We start from the raw sequence: 7,647 nt of genomic DNA, 5'->3' as shown, positions 1-7,647 counted from the left end.
TGGTGGACCAGATGGCTACACCAGTCTCCAATCTGATTTGGCAGAGTTTCTACAGCTGGATGCCCTTCCTAACGCCAACCACTCCGAGAGTGTAGTGGGTGCTTTTACGTGCCACCGGCACGAAGGCCAGTCAGGTGGTACTGGCAACAGCCACGCTCAAAATGGTGTGTATATATATATATATATATAGTCAATTTCAACATGAACAAGCAAGAAAAAACAATGCGGGGACGTGGAATAAGTACAGTGTTATTGGACACTCAGGAAAGAAAAGAAAGAGGATATCAAGACTACCATGGTTAAGAGAGGAATCCTTTAATAATTATGAGCCATGTCACATGAAGCATTGGTGTAAGCTGATGTTCCATGTGGCAGTCTTGATAATTAGTATGAAACCAATGGTAGCCTTAACCCATACATAAAGAATCTTTATCCACCAAGGCAGTGTTGAGCACTCATTCTCATTGTTCAATATTAACATATGCACAAATATATATATATATATATTGTCGTCGTCGTCGTTTAACGTCCGCTTTCCATGCTAGCATGGGTTGGACGATTTGACTGAGGACTGGTGAAACCAGATGGCTACACCAGACTCCAATCTGATTTGGCAGAGTTTCTACAGCTGGATGCCCTTCCTAACGCCAACCACTCAGAGAGTGTAGTGGGTGCTTTTACGTGTCACCCGCACGAAGGCCAGTCAGGCAGTACTGGCAACGGCCACGCTCATCTCGCTCGAAAAACCTCATGTGTTCTCCATTTGCATTTATATATATATATATACACACACACACACATATATATATATATATACACACATATACACATACATATACAGATATACACATAAATATATATATACATACATATGTATATGTACACATGTGTATAAACATATATATATATACACATATATATATATACATGGAGAATACATATACATACATACATAAATATACACACACACACACACACATATATATATACACACTCACATATATATTTATGCATACACACACACACACATATATATATATATATATATATGCACATATATATATATAGATATGTATGTATGTGTGTGTGTATATACATACACACACACACACATATATGTAATGAATAGCTTCTTAGATTCTAAGCCAAAATTTGAGATCGAATCTACATTTTTCTACATGCTCTCTCCCAATTGTTCTTGGCTTTTGCAAGTAGAAATTTATGAGAGTCAACTGTCACAGTTAAGTTCTGTTGCTTAAGTTAACGTTCCTAGGTCAAATAGGGTTTAGAAAGATAGCCTGACCTAATTTAGTTAGAAAAAAATATAAATACAGAACCCAAAATCGGTTCTATTTCTCTGGTCACTTGGCTCCTAGCTAAAAAAAACATCTATTTTTGTTTCTTCACTAATGGATTGTTATCACACAACAATACAACTTTCACCCTATCTACCTGTCAGCCTTGAGATTCTTTTACTCTTTTACTCTTTCTCTCTCTCCTCTTTCTATCAGTCTTCTAGCCATCAACATATGGATTTAACTACCTATAGACTGGATAACAGAACAACAAATAATTTGTGTATAACAACTCAAAGAAGTTGTATCTTACATTGTAACAATGAAAATAAAGGGCTATTTCAATTAATGATAATATTTTTCTTCCTATCATTTATTCAGTGCACAGAATCCTTAAGTATTTATTATCATCATTATTTATGATCAAACCCATTCTGGTCTGATGTATACAAAGGCTACATGATGCTTCAATGTTTGCATTGGCATGGTTTCTACACCTGCTGCCTTTCCTAACACCAGTCACTTTATAGCATGTAGTGAGTGCTTTTTTCATGGCTCCAGCACTAGTGAGGTCATCATGCAGGCTGCAAGACTAAAATTCCATCCACTGAGTGATACTACAGTAGCAAAAGATAGCTTTACACTAGGGGATGAAGGGGTTTTGTGTGAGAGGAGGGGCCCACAATAGAACAGGTTTCTTGCCATAGAGGAGCTACCTGGTTACACATACTAAGGAGCTAGTGTAGGAGGTGCAAAATTAGAGCTGGAAAGAGATAGAAATAGGAGCGATGATATGTCAGAGTGGATCTTCAAGATAAGAAGTGAGTAAGGACAAGAGAACAGAAAGTGTGAGTGGTTAGAGTTTGCAAGAGTGTATAGAGAGTGAGAGTCAATTAGAGATAGGGAATGGGTGAGCGGGTAAATATAATGAAGAGCAAGGAATGAGGGATGATAAGTAGGGAAGAAGGAAGAGGAAACAGGAAAGGAAGAACACTGGGCCATGGAAAATCTGCCCTAAATTACATCTGACCTATGTCTGCACGGGAAAGTGCATGTTAAAAATGACAACGATGATGAGGATGATGATGATGGTGGTGGTGGTGCTTTATTTATGAATAGATATGTGAGCGCATACATGTAAAAGAAGGTAGATGAGATGGTACTTGAATATTTGATTATTGTTAAATAATGCTTATTACATAGTTTAATACCATTTAAGATCTATTTCATTGTTCATAACATTCACATCTCTCTGATGGTTGATTACATGAAATTCAGAGTAACAGTTTGTGAAGCTTTATAAACTTTATATGATAAAGAAATATTTGGTAAGACCATTCACAAATAATCTTCAAGTACATCAAAGAAAAAATTAGTTCTATATTTAAGAGATGAGGAATTATGTACATAATTTACATTACTTACATTTGACAGACAAATATCCATCAAATGTAAATAATGTAAAGAAAAACTTTGCATAATCACTTATTTTTAATGAAAATAATTGAATATAAGCAATAGAGAGAGAGAGACAGACAGACAGAGACAAAGACGGACAGACAGGGAAAAAGAGAGAGTGAGAGCATTACAAAGAATGAAAAGGAATGTGTGCAAGGAAAAAAACCAAAAATATTAAATGAAATAACAAGGGAAGGAGCCCAATGAGAGAGAGAAAAGACAAAGAAAAGATGTTGAAAAAAGAAAATGATGGAGATGAAAATGAGCTATATAGAAATAGAAAGACTAATAGGAATAGAGGCAGTAAACAAGGAGGAGATAGAAAGAGACACGGACAGACAGACAGACATCATTGCAGGGAAACAGTAAAAGAAAGGAGGTAAAATGTAAGATGTTAAAAAACATACATCAAGGTGAATAAAAATTAGTTTTCTGCTTAGTGTGTGGTTGAAATCTTCAATAATCACATTTTGATAAAAATGTATTAGAATTGAAATTTTGTAGACTGTAGAATTTAATAATTGCTTTTTTAAGTAAAAGATTACATACTCAACACTAATTAATAAGCAGCTTTCTTTATTAAAACACATACACATGTACAATCATATGTATGTAGATAGATAAATAAATTGATATACAAACAGATAAATAGCTAGACAGATATGGAAGTATGGGTGAACAATGAATCATATCTGATTCTAATTATTGTGTGGGGTATTATGTCTCTAGCCAAGACATGTAACTCTCAAATAGTTCTGTACATGCTGAAAATGTATTTTGAAGTGTAAAAAATAATTCTTGCTTTGGGAAATGGCAGGATTTCTTTATTAACAAGTGGTATGTAATTCTGAATTCAACTCTTCTTGTAAGTCTGGAGAAGTCACTCCAGTATTCAGCTTAATCCAAGAGTTGCCTGTTTGTATTCATTCTTTTTAATGGTTTTGTCAGAAAAGGAAGGGCAGTGCCCATGACCTCTTTTTGGTGTTCTGAGACTGGAGGGAGGAAATGAGGAAGTTATCTTGCTTTATGTGAGCTGTGTGCATGTATAAATGTGTGTGCGTGCTTGTGTGTGTGTGTGTGTGCACAGGATGGCTGATGAGCAACCGTCCCTTCCTCATTTAACTCATCATACACAGGATATTTATCACAAGGTAGATATTCTCCTAATTCATTATGAATTTTCATCAGTCATACAAAAATACATCCTCCATATGTTAATAAAGTTAATTTATATATTAGTTGTTGTTGCTGTTCTTTAGCTCCAAGCTGGTTCTAATTGAACAGATGAAGGATCAAAACTGTTCTTGTCATGACCACCCTGTCTTTTCTCTTTCCTGACATAATCTGTCTCGGGTCACATTATCTAATAAGAGGTTAGGATGTGATTTGAAGATTATTTGGCTGATGTTGTTTGCAAGATGTGCAACCATGTAGAACTTCCTTCCTTGGTTCACTTGGTTAATGATGTCAATCTTTGTTTTTCAATGCTTATTCTTGAGTCAGAACTGCAAGCATTTCAGAAACATATTGTCCAACAAGTATATTTAGTCACTATGTCATTATACACATTACAGATGAAAACCCTTACAAAAAAAAAAGAAAAGAAAAATGTAAAATATGGTTTAACCCTTTCGTTACCAAACCGGCTGAAACCGGCTCTGGCTCTGAGTACAAATGTCTTGTTTTCATAAGTTTTGAATTAAAATCTTCCCCCAAACCTTAGTCACAATTTATGTTCCTAACACTGGCTTAATGATAACTAAGTTATTTTAATAAATTCTTTGTTATATTTAAAGTAATTGAAAGAAACACAAAGCATCTCAAAATAAATACAGTAATGAAAGGGTAAAGCCTTAAAATCAAAACTGAAATTTAAGACAAGTTGTATACTTATGAATCTGTAAAATTAAAGACATTACTTTCTTCAATGCAGATGCACATCCATGGTTCATAATACCTTTACAATCCCTACTTGGTATAAAAAGGTCTAGACCTTTAGCATTCAGATTACTTTGTCAAAAGTAATACTTATTTATTCACATTGTTTTGAATTAATCATGCATTTTCCTGTAGCTTCAAGATTTCAATGATATGAACATTTACTTTTAGAATGACATTGTCAGGAAGGTGAGAAGCCAGATCTGGCTAGTTTGAACATAAAACAGGTAGAATATTTGGGCTGGATATGGCCTGTTTAAATGCTAAAGGATTAAGTCATTAAAATCATCATTCACCCTTTTATTCCAGGATCATCATATCATTTCACTCTGCTCTCTAAATTTGCAAGCCTTTATCCACATCCTACTTTGCTCAACTGATATGATAATATAACTATGAAGCTCTTTATTAAATGCCAAGTGTTTCCCTGTGTACTTAAGACTAGTCATTAAGATATGATTTCATGCAAACTTACAACCCAATGAATGATTAGCTAAGTTCCAGGCATGATCATGCAAACTTATTTTCTGACAATACAGCAGAACTTTTATCAAAAATTCATCTTTCTCTTTTTAAGATTGTAGAGCAGTGTTTAAGTTAAAACTTAGTTTTCTTTTTCTTCTGTTAGCAGGTCAAGTAATCAGGTAAAGGTTAGTTTGTTGGTGATTAGGGACTAGAACAGATCTCAAAGCTTGCATTTATTATTTACTTATTCTGCTTTTCCCTGATTTTTGACCTGTTGGGAATGGTGACTAAATCTGCATGAAATCATATCTTAATATCTTAACAACTAGTCTTAAGTACACTGGGAAACGTTTGGCATTTAATAAAGAGCTTCATAGTTATATTATCATATCAGTTGAACAAACACTGTTTTTCAATATAAAAAGGTCTATAACTTCTAGTCAAAAGAAGCAGTAAATAAAATAAGCACCAATTATCATTTAGCCTCAAGTAAGCTCTACAAAAGCAGACCTATGATCAGAAGCATTCTAAGCATTCCCACTTTTCTTTCAGACATGGTGCATCCCTAACTTTCTAATGTGATTTTTTTTCTTTTCGTTTCTTTTTCTCTTTAAGATGGCAGAATGTGATTTCAGAGAGATTTCGCCCTTATTTTTATCAGGACAAATGCAAATGCTTCCTTTTTAGTTCACCAGTATTATACTTAGGCCAAAATTAGTTAATAAGATATATATATATATTTAAATAAATAAAAATCTATACTCCCATCCTGTTAATGAAATTGACCTTGCGCATAGTAATAAGAGATGATTTATGTATATGTGTATGTATGTCAGTTATATACGTGTGTATGCGTAGATAAATATAGATATAAAAATAACACACAAACATGTGCTCATATAAGGGTATAAAAACCTATACACACACACACACACATATATATATATATATATATATACATTTTTATTCTTTTATTTGTTTCAGTCATTTGAGTGCAACCATGCTGGAGCACCATATATATACATTTATGTTAATATGTAGAAAGAAAGACAAACACATGTAGGCAAATGTGTGTATGTGTGTGTGCACGTGTGTGTGTGTGTCTGTATGTATGTATTGTATGTATGTATATATATATATATATATATCACAAACATACCACCCCCACATATACTCATGTGAAGTACACATATACATACAAATACACATACATCTAAGCAATATGACATAATACAAAGAAGTGTTATGTTACTGCAATGAGGCAGTTGGAGATTTCTGAGACCAATTTCAATATTTCATAATAAACTTTACTACTACTACAACTACTACTGCTGCTGCTACCACCACCATCGCTGCCACACACACACACACACACACATCACTGCTGCCACCGCTGCGGTCATCACCACTGCCGTCACTGCAGCTACTGATATTGATGCTGCAATACTACTATTAGTATTAATGGCAACAACAGTAGTAGTAATAGTACTAGTGTGTGGATATTAGAAACAAACTGCTGCTGCTGCTAACTTTAGAAGCTGCAACATATATGAATTTGCCCTCTTGGCTGAGTCAGTTTTACTTAAAGCCTAACTCAAATCAAATGGAATGATAGCTTATATAAATATGTATGATAGCCTTCAAAGATTACACAGAAAACTTATCTTTTAATTTACTCCAAACTTAACAAGAAGTTGCCTGCTAATGTCACTGTTGAGTGGCTTCGCTTCAGTCAGCTTTATTCAACATCTAAGACACACAGACAGCCAATCAAATGATTGAAGAGCAGCCAGGGGTGTCACAGCCCAGATGTATGTCAAAGTTAAATCAAGTCTTTTCTGGAATTATACTTACACATTCTAACATGCAGTGTTCAGCTGTGTCAGTATTGCTTTGATGTAGCCGTTGTTTAACTCCAAGTCAGCTCTAATGGAACAGACCTATAATCAAAACATTTCATTCATGACCATCCCATCTGATTTTTTTCAAACAATGCATTTGGGCTGTTATGTAAATTGTATCTTTCTTTTCTCAGGTGATGAAGTGTGATTTGTGGAGTATTTGGTTGCATTTCTCAGTGGAGTAGATGATCACACAGAGGTTAGCTTGTTAACTGTGTAATGAACAGAATATGTCAGATTTTGTATTAACTATTTATTATATGGTGGAGGCGCAATGGCCCAGTGGTTAGGGCAGCGGACTCGCAGTCATAGGATCGCAGTTTTGATTCCCAGACCGGGCGTTGTGAGTGGTTATTGAATGAAAACACCTAAAGCTCCATGAGGCTCCGGCAGGGGATGGTGGCAAATCCTGCTGTACTCTTTCACCACAACTTTCTCTCACTCTTACTTCCTGTTTCTGTTGTGCCTGTAATTCAAAGGGTCAGCCTTGTCACATTGTGTCACGCTGAATATCCCCAAGAACTATGTTAAGGGTACACGTGTCTGTGGAGTGCTCAGCCACTTGCACGTTAATTTCATGAGCAGGCTGT

Source organism: Octopus bimaculoides, chromosome 11, assembly GCF_001194135.2.
Source record: "Octopus bimaculoides isolate UCB-OBI-ISO-001 chromosome 11, ASM119413v2, whole genome shotgun sequence".
In the NCBI taxonomy this organism is placed as follows: Eukaryota; Metazoa; Mollusca; class Cephalopoda; order Octopoda; family Octopodidae; genus Octopus; species Octopus bimaculoides.
The sequence above is the reverse complement of the archived record's forward strand: the minus strand, read 5'-3'. Positions refer to the sequence as shown.